This window comes from Capricornis sumatraensis, chromosome 10 (genome assembly GCF_032405125.1).
Source record: "Capricornis sumatraensis isolate serow.1 chromosome 10, serow.2, whole genome shotgun sequence".
Classification (NCBI taxonomy): Eukaryota; Metazoa; Chordata; class Mammalia; order Artiodactyla; family Bovidae; genus Capricornis; species Capricornis sumatraensis.
Window position 1 is genome coordinate 87426213 of NC_091078.1, and position 27718 is coordinate 87453930.

A 27718-nucleotide genomic window follows, 5' to 3' on the forward strand; every position below is an offset into this window, starting at 1 on the left:
GATTCTCTGCCACCCTGTAGACTGCAGCACACCAGGCTTCCCTGTCCTTCACAATCTCCTGGAGTTTGCCCAAACTCATGTCCACTGAGTCGATGATGCCATTCAACCATCTCATCCTCATCATCTCCTTCTCTTCCTGCCCTCAATCTTTCCCAGCATTGGGGGTTTTTCCAATGAGTCGGCTCTTCTCAATTTACTATATGCTAGAAGATAAGCCTTTTCCTTACTATATGCACGTAGTGGTACATCTTTCAGAAATCACTTTAAGGCAAACACACCCATAATTCTCCAAGGTTTGCCAGTAGGAGGCAAACATTTTCTTGGGAGAAATTATCAGGCCAATTGCTGACAGGAATGATCACTGGTGATATAACCAAATACAGTCAATCTCAATAAATGGCTCATTTCAGTGGAGGGCAATGGTAAAACTGGCAACAATAAAGTATTTAGATTTACAGTGAATGTATGAAATATGGCACCTGCTCATATGTGCCCATATAAAATATTTACGATGATGATATAGGTTGTTCATATCTAACAGGCTCCATGTTCCCCAAGTTCCCTGCTTCATGCTTGAGCTGATGGATGCTGCCTGGTTGCCCATGTTGGCTCTTGCTCAGATAGTACAAACTCACGATCTGCACTTCACTCACGACCATGCTCAGAAGACCCATGAGAAGAGCTCAGCTGTCTCCAGACTCATTTCTGTATACAGTGGGTGCTGACTCTCAGACGCCTCCCCAGGGTGGTCTTTACCTTGCTCTGCCCTTCTCCCCGATCCAAGTGGCTGGAAATCCTTCTCCCGCTCCATTTCCCATTGCCCATGGCTGGAAGAACCCTGTCTTTCAGCATCACTGATTTATTTATTTACCCACCTTCCCAAACAACTTGAAAAACACAAATCCACACGTGATTCTCCTCGATGGCCCAGACTCTCCTACTTTCTCTCTCCTTTCATGAAATAGATTAACTGGTAAACACCAGGAAGGTAGTGTCATTTGCTTGTAACACGCTGCTCTAGAGAATTATCCACAGTGGATACTTTAGTAGCTGTGACATCATTTTGAACACCAGAAGACACAATCTGCAACCATGGGTCCTTAGCCTGTTTCAGCTCATCTGTGGATTCTGACCACAAACATGGCTGTTTGGATTCTGCTTTCTTGTTGGTTTAATTATTTAACATAGATTGAGAGGATTAACTGAATGGCAACTTTGGCAGACACTCCACCGTGTCCGACACACATTGTCTCTTAGCCTCACCAAGCTGGCATGGTTTCTCCCCAGATTGCAGATGTGGAAGTTGAGGCTTAGTGGCTGAGGAACTTAGCCACAGTCATGGGGCCAGTAAACAATGGACCTGGGTTTGAGGCAAAGTTCACCCTGATTTCTAAGGCCATGATCTTCTCAAAACTGCCATCACCACCCCTGCCCAACTCAGCTTTTGGGTGACTTGATGTCCAGTTACCTCACTTATTTTAAGGCTGAACATCTTTCACAGCCAACCAACCGAGTCACTGGAGTTCAGCCATACTGGCAGCCGCATGACCCAGGGAAGTCAGTCAACTATCCATGCACACCTCACCCTCAGAAAAACGGTCATAAATGGAGACTGCAAGGAGCTCAAAAGGAGAACGCTCTGCCATTTTGAGAGGTCAGTGTCCTGCTTCTGCAGGTCTCTCCTAACCAGAGGAGAATGCTTGCCTCGCTATCTAGCAGCAGGGTATGTATTTCTTTGCAATATTCTCGAGCAGCTGAAAGCCCACGCTTCCTCTCAGCTGCCTCTAGGATTCTGAACCTGTCCCGAAGACCCAGCCAGGGGTACACACCTCTGAGGGGAAGGACCATCCTCTCCCCTGCTTCCCTGGGTGCTCTGTGAATCCACTCGCATCCTTTGTGTCTGCTACAAATGACAACCGCCAGGCAGCCAGCTTGCTGCCCGGTGGTCATGCTAATGAGCTCCTTCATGTCCACAGCGGGTCTGGGATGGGCAGCTGTCCTCACAGCCTCTGGGATTTACTGTATTGCTTCCCACTCATCCCTTTTGTGCTGAAGACTCTTGGGCTCAAGCTCCCTGGTGACTGTCACAGCCCTCACTGCGAGCTGACCTGGCCAGGCTGACCTGAGCCCTGCAGGCACACTTGGTGACATATGATGTCACCGCTGCTATTTAATATTCATCGAGGGCACTCCGCACACTGGCACTCCTCTGACAGGCAACATTCCCAGCCTCTCCCCCTTCCTTCCTTGCCACAAAGAATCTCACCCTGGGGGACTAACTTGCTCAGAGATTCTGTCCTTGCTGATTTCTTTAACCTTGGAGCTCTGTCCCCCGCAGGTGTCCAGGGACTGTCTGGGTGGTGTCAGGCTTCTGACACTAACCATCACAACTGGGGCTGTGATCTCAAACACAGACCTCCCGCCACCTCGAATTAGCCTGAACAGGCACCAGCCAGCTGGCCCTGTGGGAATGTCACCGACCCTGGATTTCTTTCCCTGCGTCTGCCCTTGGCGTTTGCAGTCTGAGCTCAAGAGTCCTGCTACTTGTGAAAGTCGCACATTCAGCCCGAGCCTCTGTGCCTGGCTGCCTTCACGCTCTCAGGTTCTTTCAAGCATTGTTTCTTTAAATCTCCAAGCGAGTGTCACCGAGGCCATCCTTTAAAACTTTGTGGGCCAACTTGCTTGACACTCCACCCAAGCTGCCTTCTGCCTCTAACACGGAAGGTGAACTCTGTTCTAATCACCTACTCAGCTGCTCGGCTGCCTCTGTGCTTTCAGAGTTTCTTGCTTTTAACAGCTTGTTTAAGATCCCTCAAACAAGCTGTCGGCCTCCAAAGGAGGGATGGTGCTAGAAACAGTGTGAAGAGCTAAAAATTAACACCTTCTGCAGGTAGGGACAGATGCTCTGTACCAAGAGATGACCTGGCACCTTCTAGACCTGAATGCCTCGGGAACCTGGTTGTTCCCCATCCAGAGCTAGTCAAGTGTTTGCACGGGGAGCTCTGCGTTGCACAGGTGCTAGAAACCAAGTTCAAACCGCCCATCAGCTGGGCAGTAACAGGCAAACGCCTGCTGTTTGTGGAATGAGTACACGCTGTCCAAATGACTCCTTTGAAGTTCATCACCACCAAGGACAAGACCTCCTATTGTTAAAATAAAGATGAGGATGTGACTGAAAAAATAATAGGGGTTAACTTTTATGGTACATATTTATTTTTGCCTGTGGAAAAGCTAAGAGGTTTTGAAGTCAGCGAATTTGTCTGAGAATATTAATAATATTATTAGATAAATAGGATGGCCTTTGTCCTTTATCTAGGACAGAGTTGACCAAAATAGCTGTTATATTACTAGGAACAATGGCACCTACAATAAACATTCTCTATTGCAGAACACAATGGAATTCATTCGTCACTGCAGCAAGGGGAAGCCAGTGGCTTCCACCTGTGCAGTACATACCATACCGTAGTTCTGTTTCTTACAAGAGTCCCACAAAGTCATTTTTATAGTGAAGAAAGGGGAATGTGGAACAGTTAATGACTTGGCCCAGCCCAGCAGCAGAGCAGTGGAGCCAGCTGTCCTCAGGGCCGTTAGGTATGTGATGACAGAGCACAAAGCCACTGGGGACCAGGGCTCAGCCACCTTTGAGCACTTTCAGCACCTATCTCCCCCTCCCCATGCTTGGAGCAGGGTTAGGCAGGGCTGGCAGGGGCAGGGGGACAGGTTCTGTGCTCTTGCAGCGAAGGGTCAGAGGTCCAAGTCCAAGAGGAGAGTTAAGAAAACCCACTTTACCTTTCAAGCTTGACTAGGCTGCACACTGTTATTTTCCACATAGCTCGAGGCTTGCAGACCTCTGATGGCAGAGCCGCTGTTAAGAATCCTGACCTCAAAAGGGGCTGATACATAGATTTTGCTATAACAAGAAGTTACTCCATCGCAGGGACAGTTCTGAGTGATGAAGTTCCTACCCGCAGCAGGACAGACAGCAATGGGGATCCAGCATGCAAGGAAGATGGACTGGCTCTTTCTCCTGTGCCTGATTTCATAACTTCACTGCAATTTTCACCACGAAAATGGATTAATTTGGAGGTGCTTTCCATCCTGACTAAGCATTTTCTGTCTGCAGTGGCGCCGAGATTGTAAAACACCTAATAGAGCAGTTAATTGTAACCCCGTGAACAACTGTAACCTTTACAATTATTTGTGTTTTCAGAGGCGGCCCACTTCCTGCTCTCACGGCAGGTTAGCCATGCTCGGAGCAGGGTGGGGTCGGGCTGCCCGGTTCAGAAACCAAGGGAACACTGGAGAGGTCAGATATGGGCTGCTCTCTAGAGGCACTAGACACATGAACTATTTTTATTTTCATCACTGACTGAAGCTACTAACTGGTTCTTCCTGGTGTCAGCTCATGCCTAAAGAGAAAGAGAATGTTTCTAGAATCACAGAGGTAGGTATAACAAATGTCCATCCGAGTGAACAAAGAAAAACGCAGTGAAATAGCCCTCTTGCCATCACTGGGTTTACCACTTTGTCCAGGGAGGGGTGATGAAGTAGCAGTGTTGGAGCTTCTAGCCCGCACTGGGCTGAAGGACTTTCTGGATGTTACTCTCATGTAGTCCTCATGACAAGTCCATGAAGCTGGCAATTGATTGCTCATTGTATAGAAGAGTAACCAAGGCTCAACAAGGTTTTAAAGAAACGTGTCTACAGTCATGCAGTTAGTAGGCTGCGGAGTGAACTCTCAGCTGAAGACCTTCTGATGCCTAACAAAAGCCCTGTGGGTGGAATGCACTAAAGTTTATTAGCTACCTAAGAGTCCTATAGGGTTTCCTAGGTGGTGCTAGTGGTAAAGAATCTGCCTGCCAGTGTAGGAGATATAAGAGACACGCACTGGATCCCTGGATCAGGAAGATCCCCTGGGGGAGGGCATGGCAACTCACTCCAGTATTCTTGTCTGAAGAATTCCATGGACAGAGGAACCTGGCGGGCTACAGACCATGGGATCACAGAAAGTCTGACACAACTGAAGAGACTTAGCATGCAGGCAAGGGTCCTAAAGAGTCTCTGAAATAAGCCTTTGCCAGTTTCTGACCTCTTTCTGCAACTGCACACCTGGACAGATTCTTGCCCACAAAATGAGCCACAATAGCCCTTCTTGTCCTTCATTATTACTCCCTAGGGACTCCAAGGACAGAGCCTTAAATAGTACCAGAGCCTCTGTGGCCTCTACCAGCCAAGGGGAAATGTTCCTTGTAGAGTGAGAGGTGAAGGTCACTGGGTTGCTTCCCAATGGGCCATTTGCTTCATTTTCTCCACTAAGGAGCTATGATTAGATGCTGAGACCCATGAGCAGGGAAGGTGCCAGGTAGGGTCACTGAAGGATTTAAGTAGAGAAATCACAGGGAAAGAGTCTGTATTAGAAAGACTGTGTCCATTCTGGTTAATGAATGGCAATTAGAATGAATGAGCCAAAACTCCTCAAGTACTGACCAGGTGCCAAGTACCCTGAAGCATGTTTAACCTTGATCTCATTTAACTCACTCCAAAATTAGATGATTAGCCACTAAGATTACTATTCCCATTTTATAGACAAAGACACTGAAGTACTCTGCTCAGAATGCGATTGCCCAAAATCACCCAAGTGGAGGCAGAGAAGAGTCAGTGGCTTTGCTGGCAAATCTTTCACAATCAACTGGATGTTGGCGGGGCGGGGCCGGGGAGGGGGTGGGTGGTGGTGGTATAGGGGGCATGGAGAGAAGAAAGAGGGAGGCTTGGGCAGCAGCCCTGGTTTATAGAACTTGCTGATTTCCAAGGTAATGGTGTTCAGTCGCTCAGTCATGTCCACCTCTTTACGACCCTATGGACTGCAGCACCCCAGGCTTCCCTGTCCTTCACCATCTCAAAGAGTTTGCTCAAGCTCATGTCCATTGAGTCAGTGATACTCACATAATGGCCAACTCCAAGCTCCATCCTAACACTGTCAGGGCAAAGCCATTCCCAAGAAGCTGGTACCATGGTCTTTCTTCTATTCGATCTCACCTCTAAAATCACTGGGTTTAAAAAAAAAAAAAGGTATGTCCATTCTATGGATGCTTCAGGTAGGGCTATCACAGAATAATCCCACCACACATTACTAGGTGATGCTACTAACATTTCTTCCCAAGGTGGCAAGTAACAGGTCTTTGTTTTTTTTCCTCAAATATTTGTATCCGTTTTCTAACTCAGTCTGGGTTTCGTATCACCTACGAATTTTTGCTTTGGGGCCATCTTGCCCTGGTCACCTAGTAAGGAACAGAAGAGCTTATATTCACAGAATGGTTCATTAGTAGTTACGACTCTATGGTTCATATCTCGGAAGGGTACCTGAGAACCTGCTGTGAAGTCTGTGCCATGGCCTTGGAGTGGCAGGTGAGCTAGCCAATGACTGGCTGCCCACCATCGCCTGCTCCCTGCCCCACCTTATCTTGGCCTCTTAGTTTCAGGAAGTGTCCTGCTGATAACACCCAAGTCAATCAACTGTAGACCCTCATTCAATTAGAGAAGGGCTCTCAGGCTTCTCAGACTTAAGAACCATATATATTTTTAATACTTATTAAAAAAAATAATTAGCCAGAAATGTCTTTAAGTAAAATTTAATCTGGGAAGGCAGCAGGGTCTAGAGGTAAATTCCCAGGTTGTCAGCTGCTCTGGGCTTGAGTCCTGGCTCTTTCAACATCCATGTAATCTTAGTCCAGCTCCTTAATCTCTGGGTCTCACCCCTAATCTGTCAACTAGACATAAAAATAACACCCACATCACTGGGACATTTCAAGGATTAAATGAGGAAGTCTAGTTGAGAGTTTGATATGGCGACCTTCTACCATACAATGCTATTAATTACTATTAAAATATGTAGGCCAGACATAATTCTTTTTTGACTATTCAGATAATGCCTGGTGGGGACAAGTGTTGGTAAAATCCAATATTAATTCCAAGCCCCCCAGTAGTCCATGACCTGCGAATCACCGAAAGAGAAAGGGTATCCACCACCCTGTCTTAAACACACACCCCATGGTCACAAATTAAAAATATAAAGTTTATATCTGAGTTTCATGTAATGTTTGGTTGGCTGGGTTTTTGGAGTGCATATTTTTTAAATGTAAATAGAACCCACCCTTCCTTATGACAAGAAAATGCATATTTTTAAAAGCCTTGTCTGAAATAATAAATCAGAAGATCCAACTTGTTTCTTATTAGATGTGAGTATCTTTAGGTAGTGGTTGAAATGAAGAATTTGCATTTAAATGGAAAGATTAATGACTAATACACAAGGCCCATATTTAATCACCACTTCCTTAACACAGATAATTTATATTTGCATACAGATCATTCACCTTAAGTCAGCAATTGAAAATGATAGGTGTAGTATTTTATAAAGCAATTTCTGTGCCACCAATCACGTGGCTCAGTTATAAATATTTCTGAGGCTGCTGGTTTCACACTGCTACTTAGGAATGATCTAAATGTTGGTACAGTAATTTAGGTGTAAACATATTTGAGAATGTGTGACTCTCACCACATAGAAATAGCTTAAGCTGAAGGAAAAGAATCATCTGGGAATTACTTTTGCATGTGTCTGTTCAAGGGCCCTTTTCCTTCAAATGTGAACAAAGCATGATTTGCCCCGACTCCAATTTTAGACTATCGTGGTTTTTTTTTTTTTTTTTTAAATAACCTGACCACTCCCCTCCTTCTTCTGAAATATCTAACAGCAAAAACACAAAAGGGATGTATGTTCCTCCAAACCAAAATGTGAAGAATATTCTGAAAAACCAAATGTTTCTTCTTCTGGCCCCAGGGGCCCCTGACTGGCGTATTTCCCATCAATAGGGATAACGCACTGTGGTCTGCTAGCTGGGAGATCAGGAGTCATCATGCGCACTCTGTACTTCAGCCTCAGATTCCCCACCACCATTGATTCCACACCCAGGGTGCACCATATAAATAGAGAAGATGCTCCATGGGTCTGGGGCCTCTTTCTTAAAGCCTGATCAGTAAAACAGCAAAACTGGACAACTCTGTTCAGGGAAAGGGGCCTGCTGGAGGAGAAATTGCCCCAGGCAGTGAACTGTATCTGTTCTCTGTCTGTGGCTTTAGGCTCAAGGTTGAAAAAAATCTTGAAATTTGATTTACACTAACTGGAGAATTGTAATGAAATGACGAATTTGCATTAAATGATCTTTCTCAGTGAGGCCCAGCCATTAAGAGAGTCAGCAATGCATACGCTGCCAGACAATTTCAAGTTACTAGCTGGTATTATGTCATCCTCTGGGCCCTGATCCTTTATGGGACTTTCCCAATTCCTTGCATGACCCCTCAGCCCCTTCATCTTTCATTTCCTTCCTTCCCACAACCCTTCCCCCTTTGGAAACAGCGAGAACAAATTATATTAGCAAACAAAACAATGATAATGTATTGAAAAGAGGAAAGAAGAAAAAGTCATGAAACCTGGTTGGCCCATTCTTGGCTCTTAAAAGTTCAAGGTAATTCTGGAGTCTGGCGTGCTATTTAAGAAATAACACCTCTCCTACAAATTGGCACTTCTGTTCTCTTATTAATCTCTGCTGATTGCTGACCAGTAAAGTTAGTGCCACCTCTTTTGCCATTAGAGAACAGGGCGAAATGCAGGGGAAAATATAAGCACTTTACTCAGATAAGTGTGCCAATTGTCATCCTCTTGGGGTTGGGATTTTTTAGCTTCCAGGATCCCTGACTGGTGCCAACATTGGATGTATCAGGAAAGGTGGTGGGATTTTGTGGGTGGTGGTGACAGGATAGGGTTCCCTCTGTGGCAGTTTGGGTCCATCTCTGAGAAGACCTTGCTTGTTTTAGGGACATCGTGATATAGTGTTAGTTGCTCAGTTGTGTCCCGCTCTTTGAGACCCCATGGACTGTATCCACCAGGCTCCTTTGTCCATGGGATTGTCCAGGCAAGAATACTAGAGCGGGTTTCCATTTCCTACTCCAGAGGATCTACTCGACCTAGGGAATCAAACTCGTGTCTCTTACATCTCCTGCATCGGCAGGCAGGTTCTTTATCACTAGTGCCACCTGGTAAGTCCAGTTCAAAACCCTTTCTGCAGTTCTAAGCAGAACCAGGTCATCTCTGCAGAGACAATCCAGCCACATTATACTTACTGTGTCAGAGCTGACCTATATGAAAAAAGTGGCACCCAGTTAAGGTTAATTAAAATATATATAATGACTCATTTCTGAAAGATGTGACTTTACATGGAAAGAAGAAAGTCTAAGAATCAGTGTCTAATGGGCCTCTAGACTCAGCCAGTGGTTGCATTCACCACCCTTCTATATAACGATCCCTGGTGTGTAATAGAAAAAGATGTGGTCCAGTGGCTAATGAAACCAGAACAGTGCAAAGAACACATACACTTTAATTTATTGTCCCTCTGTTGCATCTGGATTTTTATCCAAAAGACCTTTTTAATTAGAGCGCTCTCAGGTGGGAATGTGTCTGCCTCTTCAATAGCACATGGATAATAAGAAAAAAGGCAAACAACCTCTTTGTTTCTTACCAGCACTCTATTCACTAATCATCTTTCCCAAATTCAGCTCAGGCTTCCGCCTGAGTTCATTTCATCTTCATCAGCATTGCCATTTTCTATCTCATATTTCAAAGAGTGATTGGAAAGCAGATATTTAATCAGAAAAGTTTGAGATTCATTTTTTGGACACCCAATCTGTCTTCAGAGGCTTTGAGACAGACAAAATTGCCGTTGACTGCAAAAGCAACCCAAGTCTGTGTCCTTGAGAAACACTGAAACCTGAAGGCTTTAGAGATAGCCAGATCTGGTTAAATTCCAGCTTAATCCTTTATTAGCTGTTTGATCTTGGGTGACTTGTTCAACTCTGCAGAGCTTCAGTTTTCTCATCTGCAAGATGGAGGTAACTCCCTAAAATGTCTATTTGTTCAGGCTGTTTATATATGCATTGGTCCTTACGTATATAAGAGAAGCCAGCTTGAGCTAACTTGGGCAAAAAGGGGTTATCTTACAAGGAGAAAATTAAGGCCTCAGAGAAATAGGGTAACTGTGGACTGTCTGAACGGTGGAAGGGAGCACCAGAATATGCTATCACCCTCCATGGAGACTAAGGCCAGGAGGGTATCCAGGCCTCAGGAAAGGTTGACACTGGGCATAGGATGCTGCCAGGAACTCATCCAGTGCACTCTCCACATCTCTTGACTGTTTCTCTCTGTGAATCTGCATCATCTTCCCCCACTCTGTTGGCATCTCATTTTGCTCCAGGCTGCTAGCAGAAGCCAGCATTACCAGACTTTCCGAACGTAGCTGCTCCCTGTCCAGCCACAGGAAGAAGATTCCCCCCTGATTTCTGTTGATCTCAATTCCCAGTCACAAGGAAGGAATTCTGATTGGTCCAGCTGGGGTAAGATGGTACCCAAGCTTGCACTGATCTAATGAGGTTGGGGCAGAGGGTCATTCTGTACAGGATGACTCCTGTGGAGGAGATCTACTGCTTTTGATAGCAAGGTTAGTTTAAGGGGAACCAGTGACCTGGAAGGACACCCCCAAAATGTATTCACTACCTTTTGTAAGAATATATGAGCTGACACAGTACCTGGAAAGGAATAGGCATTGAATAAAGATAACTAGAATGTCCTAGTCAATAAGAGTTTTTATGAGATGAATTTAAATTGACCCTCCAGTTTTCATTCACATAAGTTTCTTGTTTTCTGAGTGGGATAATGCAATTGGTAATTTGAATGCCAAAATTTACCACTGAGATGTTGACACTCAAAAAAAAAAAAAATCCTATTCAGCAGCCAAACCCTGGAGACTTACAGTGAGGACTTCTGCTCTGCCCTCCAGACTGGGTACAGGAGGGGCTGCTCTGCCAGTCCTGGAGGGTGGACCGTGGCTGTTCACCATCACCCTAGTGAGAATGGGGACTGTGCGGCCTTTCCTGGGACCACAGTGCACGTACCCCAGAAGGCATCTTACTACAGACACAAGATGACTCTGCTTTGCCCAGATGCTTTCTGATTGAAGGCCTCAAATATCATGCACATGAAAGAGAAAAGCAAAAATTGGGAAGTAAAACTACAAACGCTTTCCAATTGCAGAGTTGAGCGTCAGGCCTGATATTAAGCCTTCTGGTCTTCAGTGAGGTGATTTATGTGTGTGTCTCATCAGTCGCATCTGACTCTTTGCAACCTTAGGGATCTTAACCCTTCAGGCTCCTCCCTTTATGGGATTCTTCAGGCAAGCATACTGGAGTGGGTTGCCAGACCTTCCTCCAGGGGATCTTCCCAACCCCAAGATGGAGCCCATGTCTCTTATGTCTCCTGCATTGGCAGGAGATTTCTTTACCACTAGCGCCACCTGGGAAGGTTTATAATGTAATATAGAGTCCTTTGGGGATGGAGGACGCTAATGGTCTGTCTGACTGAGGAATCCTAAGTGGGACTTTTTTTTACAAACCCAAAGGCTCTTTTATAAGCTATGTGTTCTCAGGAATCCCTGGGAAGCTTTCCTAAAACTAAAACAACATTCTAGGCTACAGACCAAGGCTCCAACTAAGCCTATCTATTTGATCAGTTATGACTTCTAGCCAGAGCAACAACTCGTCTCCTGAAAGAGTGTTTCTCAAAAGATCCATTGAAAGTGCACTTTTGCTATGATTTCTTCCTTCTCTGTTTCATTCGTCTCCCTCCTGTGAGCTCTTCCTAACTTCTGCCAGTGAATCCCTCTCTGTCCTACATCCATTTTTTCATAAGCAAGGAACATGAGAAACACCCCTTTCCTTTCCAGTCCTTCCCAACATGCTGCACTGAGCTTGTAAGTCTACATAGTAGAATATCGGGCGTCCCAGGTGGCTCAGTGGTAAAGAGACGCGGTTTCGATCCCTGGGTTGGGAAGATCCCCTGGAGGAGGAAATGGCAACCCACTCCAGTCAGTATTCTTGCCTGGAGAATTTCATGGACAGAGGAGCCTGGTGGGCTACAATCTGGGGTCGCAAAAGACTTAGACACTTCTTAGCGACTAAACATCCCTTCCCAGACTGTGCCCTTAAATGGAGTGCCAAGTTGTTCCCCCCAGAGACTGAAACATTTGAATTAAGTCACTAAATTTATTTGTGAAATTTTTAAGTGATTACAGTGCTTAGAGAGATCAGAAAATTGTGAGAATGGCTGAACTTTCAACTAGCAACACTGGAAGAATGCCTTCCACTCAATGAATCTTAAGTGGTCTGAGTCAGACAAAAATAAAGCTGCTCCAGTGATTATGTCCCACAAATCCTGCTTGTTCAACTTTCTGATTGTCTCTTGAGATATAGCCATGGAAATGAAAATTCAGAGAAGCATTCACAGGGCAAACACAACATGACTGATTTCTCTGGTGAGCTGAGGTAACAAGACAAAAATGAAAACACCTGTTATGTTTAATTTCTTGGGACTTCTGCCTCTTACAGTTACCAAGAAAAGGAGAGAGAGAGAGAGAGTTCCTGCAACCGAGGCAAGCATGTAGGTTGTCTTGTAAGTTCAATTGACCAGTGGCCCTGGATTTAATTCAACCACTTGGACCTTTGGAACATTCAAGTCAACATGTGTGTGTGACTTTCCTCCTTCTCCCACCACTCTTCACTTCTTTCACGTCAAAAGCCCTCTAACAAGGCTTGTAAGACCTTTCATGATCAGACCACCAACTTGCCTAGCTTCCTGTCCTACAGCCCCAGGCCCCAGTTTGACCAGTCATGTTTGGTCAGCAGAGTACCACACACTTCTTAACTCTGGGTCTTTGTACAGGCGGCCCCTCACCCTGAACATCATCCATCCACTCACCCTTCACCCAGCTCATTCCAACACAGCTTCAGTGCAGGCTGCTTCTGCTAGAGAGCCTTCTAAGACATTCTGTGTCTCTCAGAGGGACACCCTCTAGGGTGCTCAGACAGCCCAATATGGCAGTCGTCACCCTCCGTGTATACTCATACGTTTCCCTCTTTCCCTGTTCCGTACGCCATCAACACCACGAAGGCAGGGACCTATCCCCAGCTCCTTCTCCAGGGCCTTCAGAAATGTCCTGGAATGACTCTGAAGACCAGAAACGGCCCAGATCAGAGCAGTGCAGGTGAGGCCGTTCTGGAAACCCTAGTTGTGGTGGGAAGGAGAGGTGGCTCTCCAATACTTCCCTATGACCTCTGCTTCGGCCAGGAGCTCCTTATACAGGCTAGCACATTTTACAAAGAAGTAGCAGTACTCACACCAGAAAGCTAGGGTTGGTACCAAAAGGGCTAAGGAGAGGAGAGAGGAGGAAGCAAAGCAGTAATGAATAGCCAGTCCTAACAGTATCCTTTAGTAACACCTAGGCCATTGCTGGTGATGATGCTAAATCAGATGTAAAACATCACCTGGGAACTCCTTCTGATTCATGATAGAAAATTTCAAGACTTTGTCTGAGAACAGAAAAGAAGGATAAAGTTTAGGTTTTCCTTAGTTCCTTGAAGTATGACTTTGCCAGTTCTTAATTTTAAAGACATCCTTGTCTATCCAAGCTCTCAATAAATTTTATCACGACAAAGTCCTCACTCTACAAAGAACAGTATTGAGAGTGGCGAGCTTTACCACCACGTATGGACTATGCTGAGAATTTCCATTTTTGAGGCCACATCTCATCATGACTCTGAGCTCTCTTGCTCTGGTCAGTTCGTCTCTCTGTGTGTGTCTCTAGTTGCATAGTTTTCTTAGCTTTGCTTGTCTCCTGCAGATGTATTGTGCCCCCCTCCCCACTTTTGTAATCTGGTTTCCCATGGCTCCATCTAAATGGCACCAAAATAGTCGAGTCTTTCCAAGTTCAAGAGGTAGCTGTCAGCCACATAAAAAAATGGATGCGCAGATTCTGAACTTTAGTTAAGCCATGGAAGAATGAACCTGAATGGCCCTACTTAGAACAGATGTTCCAATGTGGCTGTAAGTAACCCACCTCCACAAGGGTGTCAAGGGAGGGGTAACTGTGGGAGAGAGGCAGTAACTGTGACCTAGGCAGACCCTCTAAAACGTGTCTACTAACATCTGGTACCTCCTAAAGGTGTGTTATATGGAATGGAAATCGGAATTGGGATAAATAATTTATATTTAATTATAAATTGTACTTTCTTCTTAAGGGCACCTAAATTTAAGAAACTGAATAATTATAGCAGCATTTTCATAAATTAAGTAGTATTAAGCTTAACCCAAGTCACGGCTGGGTGCCCAGCACAGCAGGGGTTTAATAAAGGCCTGTTAACTGTCTAGAACTCTGTTGAATTTAATTTAGCTTGATTTAGCATTTCCTATACGTATAGTACTTGACAACAATTGTATTTCCTGATATTTGCAATCTTCCTGGGGACCTGAAATGCTATAATGCTAATTCTCTGTGTTGTAAATGAGAAGATGTTTTTGCCCAGAAAGGTTCCTTTCTGGGGGGAGGAGGAGAATTGGTGGCAATAGTAGCTAAGGACACTGGATTAGGTCCAGATCTTGGCTCCTTCACTCATTAGCTCTGTGTTCTTGGTCAAGATACAAAATTTCTTTGAACTTCACTTTCCTAGGTCTTAAACTGATATAATGGAATTTACCATGTCAACATTTTATGAGGATTAAATTAAGAGTCTAGGACATAGGGAGTGCTCAGTACGTTAGCATTTAGTAATTGTAATGGCTATTACTGTACAAAATTTTATAGTGTGTTAGCAAACAGTTAGCCTTTCCTAAAGAAGAGTCCCAGAAGCCCCATGACACAAGTGGCTGAAGCACTCTCAATGCTGTCTGCATGTCAGCTCTCGGTAGCTTGTACTCTCTGATTATTCATTCAAGTCCATGGTTCTTTCCTGGAATCACAGTCATCTTCTCCCTTGAGTGTGGGCTTTTTGGATGTTACTCTTTAAGGGATAAGCCAAGCTCTGGAATATAGACTTGAAGGGCCAGAAGAGAAATTGCTATTGTTGTTTAGTTGCTCGGTCATGTCCGACTCCTATGCAACCCCGTGGACTGTAGCCCACCAGGCTCCTCTGTCCATAGGATTTCTCAGGCGAGAATACTTGGATTAGTATTTCCTTCTCCAGAGGATCTTCCCAATCCAGGGATCCAACCCCCATCTCCTGCACTGGCAGGTGGGTTCTTTATAACTGAGCCAGCAGAGAAGCCTTGGAGGAGTAATTACCACTGATAATAACCTCACTGACCTTATCTGAAGAGCAGCAAAGCTAAGGGCCACACAAGTTGTCAAGGTAGTGTACAGAAGCATTGTGTGAGCACTGGAATAGGTTCAAAGGAAGCCTGAGCAAGGGGAGAGGGCCCAGCATCCAGAACAACACTGGCTCCCTGGAGCATGGTGTGTACACTCCAGAGTCAGCAGTCAGGAGTTCGGAGTGGGAGGCTGGCGGGGAGAGGAGCTAGAGTTAAACGCAAAGTGGAGGGGCCATTACGCAAACATGCTGCGTGCCTGAACCAGGAAGTCACTTTCATGTGCCCATAATAATCATAAGCTAGTTATTTTAACAGTGGTTTTCTGTTGATAGGCTGTTTCACCACCAACTGGAAGAACTCAAGGCCGTAGTCCTAGTAATGTAGTTGACGATGTTATCTTCAAAGAAGGTAGGTTAGATCAGACTAGAGGGTCAGAGTTGGTGCATCCACATTGGGTAGAAGTCCTCAACTTCAACAATAATTATGGGTGAAAAACCACCTTTAATTCGCTTGAATACTATTTATTCATTCATCTATCACTTCATTTATTCCACCAGTATTGTTGAACAGAACCCCTTAAGACCAGAATCATTTTGGCCCTATAGTCTAAAGAGAGAAACAGCCAAGTGCACCAAGTATGCAAATAGTGAATGCTTTACGCAGCTTAAACTTGCTGCTCACTGACCTGGGAAGTGAAAAAAGTAAAAAACACAGGGAAGAGTGCAAAAAACACAGGCGAGCTGGCAGATACAACCCATGTCTCTTTTATCTATGCTGCCAGGGCTAAAAACTCTTTCCTGAGTTACAGAAGGTCAATAGATGGCCAACGCATCAACCGGAAGAGCAAGTTCAGCTTGAATTCAGCTCATTAGGATTCTAGCTCAGCCTTCAGGCAGGAAGCGTGAGCCCACAGGTCACTGGAAACAGAGGCTGAAGTGATTTCCCTTCAACATTAAGACCCCATGGCTCCTGCTTCTGAGACTGGCAACGTGGAAGGAAAAGCAATGGTGCACCTTAGAAATGCAGCCAATGGTCACAGGCTCAAGTCAGAAAGAACAACTATGTCCTATAAGACTCTGGTGTTCACAGGGACTTGGGAGACAGTTCCTGAGCTGAAACTTATTCAGTCTGGCAGAGGTTACATAGCTAAATTCCAGGTAACTGCTCACGGTCACAGGCACCCTTTGCAGAATAAAAAAATCACCTTTTCAGGGAATGACCAGCACCGGACAATGGCCTCGTGATTCTTGCCATTGAAGAAATGATCGCCAAAGCAAAACACTTCAGTTCTACAACTTCTTTACTCACTTGTCCAATCTCAGGGACCTAGCATGTAAAGGATGACTAAGAAGTTCTCAACTACAGCAATTCAAGGAAATGGCCCCACTTCAAGAAGAAGAGAAACAGCAGAGGAGATTATCAGTGTGTGTCATGTTCCATGGCATTAGGCTGTGTAGCCTGGGTACTATGTGGAGTGAAGACTTGGCCCTGACAAAATCTGTTAAGAGAAGGAATAAACAAGAATGCTTTTAAAATTAAGAGCTGGCAAAATGATATTGTGAGGAATCCACCTGTACTTCTTCTCTATTCTAGGAGAAGGCTTTATAACTGCAGAATGTAGGCTATGCTATTAGAAATCTCAAGTGTTCTTCACTTCTTATTTAGTATCATTGCCAATAATGCCCTCTGACTCTGTCTACTTGGGGGGAAGTGGGAAGTGTTAGTCACTCAGGTGTGTCCAACTCTTTGTGACCGCATGGACTGTAGCCCACCAGGTTCCTCTGTCCATGGGATTCTCCAGGCAAGAATATTGGAGCGGGTTGCCATTTCCTTCTCCAGGGGATCTTCCCTACCCAGGGATCGAACCTGGGTCTCATCTCTGGCATCGCAGGCTGATTCTTTACCATCTGAGCCACTGGAGGGAAGTATGTCCTGGATGTTGCTAATCACCTAAACACAAAGAAGGTTTCGGATTTGCTTTGCCAGACACCTGATCTGCATGCACTCCATGAAGCATACTGCCTCTCTGCCCTCAATCCAGACCTTAGAGAGATTCCTTCAATATTCCAAATCCTCAGGAAAGGTTACAGAGAGATGTCTCAGAAAAGCTAAATAAACTGGCCCCAGTTTGCTTCACAGAAGGAACGAGGACTTGGTAATCTGTATATGGGTGTTTGTTTTCATGCGGTGAAAGCATACGTCATCTTCTGTTTAATTAATTATGCACCATTTAAAACACACTGCCCATACAGCAGAGTGTTGTGTACTAGTGGGAAAAGAAATGAGATGGGAAAAAAAAATGCCTGTCCCATTATTCATTTGTATTGATCTAGATGTACAACCCTATACATCACAATTTGACAGAAGGTTAAATATTAACAGAAGAATCATTAATCTAACAAAACAAATTAACACAACAAGAGCTCTCCTGGTGGGCTTTATGTATACTGTAGGGGCTCTAGATGGACTGAGGAACCCTTCAGATTCATGTTTAGTATCTCTCTTTACAGATCAAGCAATGAACTGATCTGGCAATGAACTGATCAGGCAATGAACTGATTATGGGCTGGGTCATAACACAAATACTAAGAGTTTGTCAGCTGCAAAGATCTTGTTCTAATGATGGAGGATTCTCAGTATGAAGGGTCAGTCACAAAAACCACAGGGGCTTCCTGCAAAGGAAAACATATGAAACATCTAGCATGGGGATTGGCACAAATAAAATTTCCTTTTTTAATTTTTAAGTATTTCAGGCACGATAGTATCTTTGTGGATGGAAGACACACTTATAGCACATTTTTCTTCTGAATTCATTTTCATAAAAATATTTCATTTTCTGGGTGCTATCCTTCCTTCCCAGTTCAGTTGCTCAGTCATATCCAACTCTTTGTGACCCCATGAATTGCAGCACGCCAGGCCTCCCTGTCCATCATCAACTCCCGGAGTCCACCCAAACTCTTGTCCATCGAGTCAGTGATGCCATCCAGCCATCTCATCCTCCGTCATCCCCTTCTCCTCCTGCCCTCAATCTTTCCCAGCATCAGGGTCATTTCAAATGAGTCAGCTCTTCGCATCAGGTGGTCAAAGTATTGGAATTTCCCCTTCAACATCAGTCCTTCCAATGAACACCCAGGACTGATCTCCTTTAAAATGGACTGGTTGGATCTCCTTGCAGTCCAAGGGACTCTCAAGAGTCTTCTCGAACACCACAGTTCAAAAGCATTGATTCTTTGGCACTTAGCTTTCTTTATAGTCCAACTCTCACATCCATACGTGACCAATGGGAAAACCATAGCCTTGACTAAACGGACCTTTATTGGCAAAGTAGTGTCTCTGCTTTTGAATATGCCATCTAGGTTGGCCATAACTTTCCTTCCAAGGAGTAAGCGTCTTTTAATTTCATGGCTGCAATCACCATTTGCAGTGATTTTGGAGCCTCAAAAAATAGTCTGACACTGTTTCCACTGTTTCTCTATCTATTTCCCATGAAGTCATGGGACCAGATACTGTGATCTTCGTTTTCTGAATGTTGAGCTTCCTTCCCACTCTCCTTTAATTCATGGATCCACTCATGCACTCAGCAACCTGCACTCATCTATGCACTCACCCACACATTGGCCATGTATCCATCTACACACTCAAACACACATCTGTCCACATACTCAACCATGCATTCATCCGTTCTCTCATTCATCCATCTATCCATCCAAGAATCACTCATGCATCTATTCATATATCTATCCATTTGGGAGAATAAGTTTTGGGTGGAAGATGTGTTGGATTTTGTACAAAGGGGAAGATTGAAGGCTGAAGATAAGTGACTTACCAAAAGAACTCAAACAATGTTTTGTCTAAAATTAGAAACTTTGATTAAATCTTTCAGGGGTTTCTGTTGTTTTTCTTACTTACAGCTTATAAATTAATGAACCACTGAGATTAAGGATATTTACTAAAGATGATAAGGTTTTGATATTGATAACTTCTTAAGAATTGAAAGAAAAAAGTCAAATTTTCAAATAAAGCATAATTTGGGAGACCTGGGCACTATAAAAGTTACAGTCTGAAAGTTTATACTAGAAAAGCATAGGATCATTATCCATAAAAATCTTTCACTGAGATAACTAAACTCATTTTTTCTGAAGAGAAGAGAGGCAACACTTCACCTTTACTAAGCCATGCAAAATAGCCCTCCTCAGTCCCAAAGACACTTCAGTCTGCAAATTTTTTACATTTTCCAAAGATCCTATGGAACTACTTTATATCATCCTTAAAATTATTGCCTATATCAACCAAAATTGGATACTCCACACACACAATCACAAATATATACCAACATTCAGAAGAGGAATTAGATTATCTAAAAAATAGGTGGGTGATCAAATTTAAAGGACCCCTTCTAACCTAGATCTGGCTATGTATTTTTGTAGTACTCTTCTCATAATACCTAAGTGATTTGAAGCTATTTTATTTACCAATATAGAATCCTTATGAAGTTAGTGGTCTCTCGTCCATCATTTAAACAGTTCCTAAAAAATCCCCTTCCTGTACAAAATCTCCTAATTAGAAGAGGGTGGTTTTTTCCCTCTGGCTTCATCTTTCCTGGACCTGAAACAAATCTGTGGCTAATCATTTATCTCTATATTCTTAAATATGCACTGACCTTTAATGTGAAATGCTGCATTGTGGCTCTCCATATTTCCGGGCGGGGTTCATCTACATCTTTTCTGTAGGATGCAAAAGCGATCAAGACAGGAACTAAACCAACAACATGCAGATGATGGGGAAATACGGGATTCTGGTAAATCTGTAAAGCAGCGCAAGTTTACCACCTCTGCTTTTAAATCGAATATAAAGCAACTAAGGTAGAATGAGCCATGGACTCGCAGGGTCTCACAAACAAATACAAAGGAGACTTTTAAATTCACTGAGGCATTTCAGAGCAGAAAACCAGTTCGGTTTTCAATCCTTGTATTTTGGAGGGGAATGTTTCTTCAGAACCTGAGTGTTCTAATGAATACTTGCCAATCTCTAATTTTCAGGGGCCTGTTTTTGCTTGCCTTCTTACTCTACGCAGTCCTGGCCAGCTTCAAAGATTGATGAAATCTGAGAGTGGTATTAGGTTTAACACCATTTCAAGATGGGCTTTAAGCTCAGCGTGAATGAGTTGGATAGGAAAAGAAATAGGAAGGAAGAGGAAGGTTCTATAGCTGAAACTCCTGGCCTTACAGCAAATTGAAATATTATTATTGCAATCTCCTCCAGAAATCTCTGGGGTGGTCCATGATGCTCTCAGATCATGCTGTTTCTCATGGTGGCATCTGAATGAAGATATTATAGGGTAGAATAAATTGTAAATTTATATGCCACCCAACCAGGGTGAGAAATTTCCTGAAACTAGTGCCATTTTCTGAGACTGCTCCTTGCTTACTCCACATGGAATATTTGGCCTGTGCTAAGCAGAGAACCAGTTACACTGGGTCAGTGTCTCAGCAGTTCTTTTCCTCAAGCTTAGCTCCCTTGTACAAGGGATGGGGTATAGAATACTGATCACTGTTTAAAGATTTCTCACTTTGCCTTCAGGGGCATCATCAAAATCTTCTTGTTCTGATTCTATCAGAAACCAAGATGTTAAGCAAGTAGTTAAACAAAATCTCCATGAAATGAAACATGCAAAATAAGATTGATAGTGATAAAATGTTTAGAAGCTGTCACTGACAATTCTCAAAGCACAGAATAAGAGTTAAAAAATATGACATTTCAAGTGAGCTGAAAATTAATATCCAAAATAAATTCTTTCTGATACACTGGCAATTCAATCCCAGTACCATTTGGTTAAGACTGAAGTATTTATTAACAATAATCCCACACCAGTCTTTAGCTTTATGTCTGGATAGTAACAAAAGATATTAACACAAATAGCCTTTTAAAATTCCTAAATGATAGCATTAAGGTTTCAAGGTAGATTTCTCAATATGGATTTTTAAATATAATTTTTACATGATGTAGTTGAAAAGTATGGCAATGGAAAGTCCGTAGACCTGAGTTAAATATGTCAGCTCAGCTAAACGTTAGTTAAGCACTTGCACAATTTATTTACCCTGTTAGTGTCTCTATTTTCTCAGCTATAAAATGGGGATAATAGTCACTATTCACAGTACTTTTGAAGATTGGGAATAATACATCTATGGTTCTTAATTATAGAACAGTCACATGATACACTTTCCATAAATAACAGCTATTTCTATCACTGTCATAAACTGAATCCTCAAATCGTTCCTAAATTCTCTTATCCTGCTACCAAAGTTTAAAATAATTCCCGAAGTGTTAGTTCTTAGATACTCCTACTATTTTTCCAAAACATAAGCAAGATGGAGAAGGTCTCTGAGTTGAGATCATTGCCTCCATCCATTTCTTTCCTTCAGTATATACCTGCTGGAGAACCTGTGCATTTGACTTGTGGAACTTCCTATTGTTTGGAGTTCTGCTGGTTGTATACTCAGGGCAATCTGATATATTCCTCTGTCCTTGGTATTTCCTAAAAAATAACAGTCAAACCCAGCTTGGTCAGATCAGGTTTAATTCCTTTAGCAAAGTTGATAGTGGTAGCATGCAATTTTTCCTGGAGACATGTGCTGCTCTGGTTTCACTCTTTCTTGCTGTTGGCAGTCATTAATGCTCACTGCCCGAGTACTGCATTGTCAGGCCATAGAGCCACTCTTTAGCATCATCTTCTCCTGTTTTAGTTAAAGACATACAAGGTACAGTTCATCTAATGTCCTCTACTGGTTTGTATAATGATGCTTATAGTCATTTTAGTGACGTAAAGGTGACACTCCAGGAGATTCATGTAAATGGGATGATATTCCCTGAAGTTTCACATGTTATAACTGTCTGTGCCCCTTACACTGGAAGATTATTTTTGGTAGACATTAACTCTCCCCTATGTCTACCAAGACATACAAGACCGGGAGCTGACTGTGGCTGAGATCATGAACTCCTTATTGCCAAATTCAGACTTAAATTGAAGAAAGTAGGGAAAACCACTAGACCATTCAGGTATGACCAAAATCAAATCCCTTAGGATTATACAGTGGAAGTGACAAATAGATTCAAGGGATTAGTACTGATAGAGTGCCTGAGGAACTATGGACGGAGGTTCATGACATTGTACAGGAGGCAGTGATAAGACCATCCTCAAGGAAAAGAAAGGCAAAATGGTTGTCTGATGAGGCCTTACACATAGCTGAGAAAAGAAGAGAACCTAAAGGCAAAGGAGAAAAGGAAAGATATACCCATCTGAATGCAGAGTTCCAAAGAATAGCAAGAAGAGATAAGAAAGCCTTCCTCAGCCATCAATGCAAAGAAATAGAGGAAAACAATAAAATGGGAAAGACTAGAGACCTCTTCAAGTTAGAGATACCAAGGGAACATTTCATGCAAAGATGGGTACAGTAAAGGACAGAAATAGTATGGACCTAACAGAAGCAGAAGATATTAAGAAGAGGTGGCAAGAATACACAGAAGAACTGTACAAAAAAGATCTTCATGACCCAGATAACCACGATGGTGTGATCACTCACTTAGAGCCAGACATCCTGGAATGCGAAGTCATGTGGGCCTTAGAAAGCATCACTACAAACAAAGCTAGTGGAGGTGATGGAATTCCAGATGAGTTATTTCAAATCCTAAAAGATGAGGCTGTGGAAGTGCTGCACTCAATATTTCAGCAAATTTGGAAAACTCAGCAGTGGCTGCAGGACTGGAAAATGTCCGTTTTCATTCCAATCCCAAAGAAAGGCAATGTCAAAGAATGCTCAGACTACTGCACAATTGCACTCATCTCACACACTAGCAAAGTAATGCTCAAAATTCTCCAAGCCAGGCTTCAACAGTACATGAACCATGAAATTCAAGATGTTCAAGCTGGATTTAGAAAAGGCAGAAGAACCAGAGATCAAATTGCCAACATCCATTGGACCATCGAAAAAGCAAGAGAGTTCTAGAAAAACATCTACTTTTGCTTTATTGACTAAGCCAAAGCCTTTGACTGTGTGTATCACCACAAACTGTGGAAAATTCTTCAAGAGATGGGAACACCAGATCACCTGACCTGCCCCTTGAGAAATCTGTATGCAGGTCAAGAAGAAACAGAACAGGACATGGAACAACAGACTGGTTCCAAATTGGGAAAGGAGTACATTAAGGCCGTATATTGTCACCCTGCTTATTTAACTTATATGCAGAGTACATTGTGTGAAATGCCAGGCTGCAGATGACACCACCCTTATGGCAGAAAGCAAAGAAGAACTAAAGAGCCTCTTGATGAAAGTGAAAGAGGAGAGTGGAAAAGTTGGCTTAAAGCTCAACATTCAGAAAGCTAAGATCAAGGCATCTGGTCCCAGCACTTCATGGCAAATAGATGGGGAAACAATGGAAACAGTGAGAGACTTTATTTTGGGGGGGTTCCAAAATGACTATAGATGGTGACTGCAGCCATGAAATTAAAAGACACTTGCTCCTTAGAAGAAAAGCTATGACCAACCTAGACAGCATATTAAAAAGCAAAGACATTACTTTGTCACCAAAGTCCATCTAGTCAAGGCTATGGTTTTTCCAGTGGTCATGTATGGATGTGAGACTTGGACTGTGAAGAAAGCTGAGCGCCGAAGAATTGATGCTTTTGAACTGTGGTATTGGAGATGACTCTTGAGAGTCCCTTGGACTGCAAGGAGATCCAATCAGTCCATCCTAAAGGAAATCAGTCCTGAATATTCACTGAAGGACTAATGCTGAAACTGAAACTCCAGTACTTTGGCCACCTGACGTGAAGAGTTGACTCATTTGAAGAGACCCTGATGCTGGGAAAGATTGAAGGTAGAAGGGGATGACAGAGCTTGAGTTGTTGGATGGATCACTGACGGGATGGACATGAGTTTGAGAAGACTCCGGGAGTTGGTGATGGACAGGGAAGCCTGATACGCTGCATTCCATGGGGTTGCAGAGTCAAACATGACTGAGGGACTGAACTGACTAACTGAGCTCTCCCCTATGTCTTCTTTCTTTTCTTTTCCTCTGAACTACAGCATTGTTAAAAAGCCTAATATCCCTTTCCTTTCCTTCATAAAACACACTTTTGCTTTGCTTACATGCCCAAGGGTTTGTTTTTTCTTCCTTTCCTGTTGTTTTCCTTTTTAGTCTTTCTATTGGAATATATCTTATCGGTAGTGAATATTGAAAAGTATGCCTTTTCAATATGCATTTAAATTTTTTTTTTAATCCATAAACATCTATATTACAGTTTTTGGTATTTGTTCTGGTCCTTTGCTTCAGTTTTCTTTTTCAGGAGCTCTCATTACTCATATATTCATACATTGAACTTCTTTCCTATCTTCGGTATTTCTCAATTCCATGCAAATCCTCTTGTGTGTGTGTGTGTGTGTGTTTTTTAATGCCTTCCTTTCCTTATTCTCTTATGACACTATTTTATTAACTCTTTTGGTTCTTCTAGTTTAGCCAGTAACTGTATTTCTAAAATCTTTTTTTATCTTTTTATTTCTAATCTTTCTTGAGTTCTCTCATGTAATTTGAATGTTTCTAATTTTGATTTTTTTTCCATATCTTATATAATTTTTTAATGTCTTAACTTGTTTTGAAATAGAATGTCACAATTTTAATCTGTTTTCTGATCATATATTTCTGTCACACTTTCATACTTTAAAAGGATATGCTTTACTACTTATTCTTTCTTTTAACAACTTTGTATGAGAATTAATCTGGGTATTTTCGATTGGTCTTTTTCTATGTGAAATTAGTCTCCTTGAACTTTTAGAAGGAAGCCTGGTTGGGGAAAACTTTTTTAATTTTTTTTAAGTTCAGTTAAACTGGGAAGTCAACTGAACTACTACTTATGTATTAAGCAGTATTAAGTACTTTCAACCACTATTGAATGCAGTATTAAAACTATGGTGGCCTGCTTTGGGGGGATTTTCTATCTCTATTCCCATCTCACATGTTTTTCTGGATCATCCCTTTCTTTTGTATCTACTGACCCTCTCCTGTTCCGGTTTTGATTCCACTTCCAGCAGTCTCTCCTTGGCATAGTACCCTGTTCTGAAAAAGGACAAAGCTGTGTGGGTCTGTTTTGATACAGGAAAGATTGCTCCAGCTCCTTCATAGCTAGCAGAATTCTCCCTGTGATGGGATGCAGCAAAACCATTCCCAGTGTTAGCTGCCACTTTAAAACTGGCCTGGCAAGCCCTGCATGTGTCCACAGTATCTGCTGGATCTTTCAGGGGCTCTTGCTCCTGTTCTCAGGTCTTTCTGAGGCCACATTGCTTGCCTCTGTGCCCTCCCCGACTCCAGACGCTTGCTGACACCTACTTGTCTTCTGAGGACTGTGGATGTCTTGTCATCTTGTTTTCCTTCAGGCTTACTCTGTGGATTCTGATTTTGCTAACTAGTTTCTCTGTCTGATTTTACCTTGATGGTTCGAGAAGATCCAAACATTTGACAGCCACTGCGTATCTTGCCCTAATCCTCTGATTCAGTAGTTTCAACAAGCAAAAATGATCATTTGATTTGACTTACCATGAAGAAGATTTTCAAAGGAAGAAAGTGTATCTGGACAAGTGACTCTGGGTGTTTGTCTGGGGGCTTTAAATTTGTTTTTCAGGAGGGCAATCCTAGTTCCTGAATTTTAATGTTATCAAAACTATACTAGGAGAACATAGGTGTGGAGTCGATTAAAAAAATAAATAAATAAGGAAATATCTTGAATCATGCAGTGATATTTGCAATTGATCCCCTAGGTCTCTCTGTTTTCCCAACTCTACTTTCCACCTAAACCTCAGTGGATGGAACGTTCTAAAGAGCTTAGAAAGTTGAAGCTGATCACTGACAATCTGATTCTAAATGGACCACAGCCAGCAAATTAGCAAAGCAGGGCAGGGCCTGCTGGCAGTGTCTGCATTCTGGGCACTCTGTTCTTGTTTTCAGTTAGGAGCAGAGGCTTTCTTAAATGCAAATCTTCCTATAATTATGTGTTGACCTTCAAAGTACAGGTAGGGTGAATTACTTTATTAGAGGAAAAAAAATTGACTTATGAGAAAATACTACCAGATATTTCTGTCCGTTCCACTGTGGTACAAATCAGACTAGCACACAGGGGATGGTATTGATAAAAAATATCCTACTTATTTCAAAAGTAATAATTATAACTTTAAGGCATTATTCTCAGGACTTCCAAAAATGAAAGCTGTACAATATGTAGAGTAATTAGCGTCAACTAACAAATACACTGTCGATAATTTTAAATACTCTCTGTGGCTAAATGGGCTTCCCTGGTGGCTCAGAAGGTAAAGCATCTGCCTGCAGTGTGGGAGACCCAGGTTCGATACTTGGGTGGGTCAGGAAGATTCCCTGGAGAAGCAAATGGCAAACTCCTCCAGTACTCTTGCCTGGAAAGTTCCATGCATGGAGGAGTCTAGTAGGCTACAGTCCATGGGGGTCGCAAAGAGTCGGACACGACTGAGTGACTTCACTTTATTTTCTTTATGTGCCTAAATAATACGAGTCCATTCCAGAGGACCTTTGGGGTTTGGTATCAGCTTCCAGGATTCAACATTTTTTCTGTCTCACCTGAGAATTTCCAGGCCATACTATCAGGAAGAAAACACACGATTTGCCTTATCATTCGTGTCTGTCTCTTCCAGTCCTATTTGTCATTCAGTCATACTTTGAATGCTGTCCAGCAAGGAACTGAGTTTTGATGGTGCCAAACAGAAGCAAAAGCACCCTCCTTTGCCTGATTTCTTAAAAAAACAAAACAAAACAAAATCCACCCTGATAATAACTAAATCTTGATACTTAAGGATAATAATTTTCATTGTTACAAGAGTCAGGTGCTGAAGTCTTCTCAGATAGAAAGCCAAGAGAGAGAGCAGGAGAGACAGACATAGAGACAGATACAGCCACATAGATACAGACATTTATACTTAAATCCTCCCTATACCTAACCATGAAGGCTTCTCCGCTGGTTCAGTGGTAAAGAATCTGCCTGCAATGCAGGAGACATGGGTTTGATCCCTGAATCATGAAGATCCTCTGGAGGAGGGCATAGCAACCCACTCCAGTATTCTTGCCTGGAGAATCCCATGGACAGAGGAGCCTAGGGGTCTTCAGTCTGTGAGGTCACAGAGTTCCACAGGACTTAGGAACTAAACACCACCTTACCTATTTCTTATTACTTACAATGTATCATTTACTACAAATCTGTGATCATCTGGAGCTGTAAGCAAAGCTTCAAGAGCTAGAGAATTCTAAAACCCTCTACCCTGAGACCACCTTCTGTGCGCTCTCCTTTTAACACAAAGCACCTCCAGGAAGAGGCCCCCTCTCTCCTTCACCCACCTCCTGCTTTGTTCAGAGCACAATGAATAGGAATATACTACAATTGAAGGGACCAAACTGTACCCAATA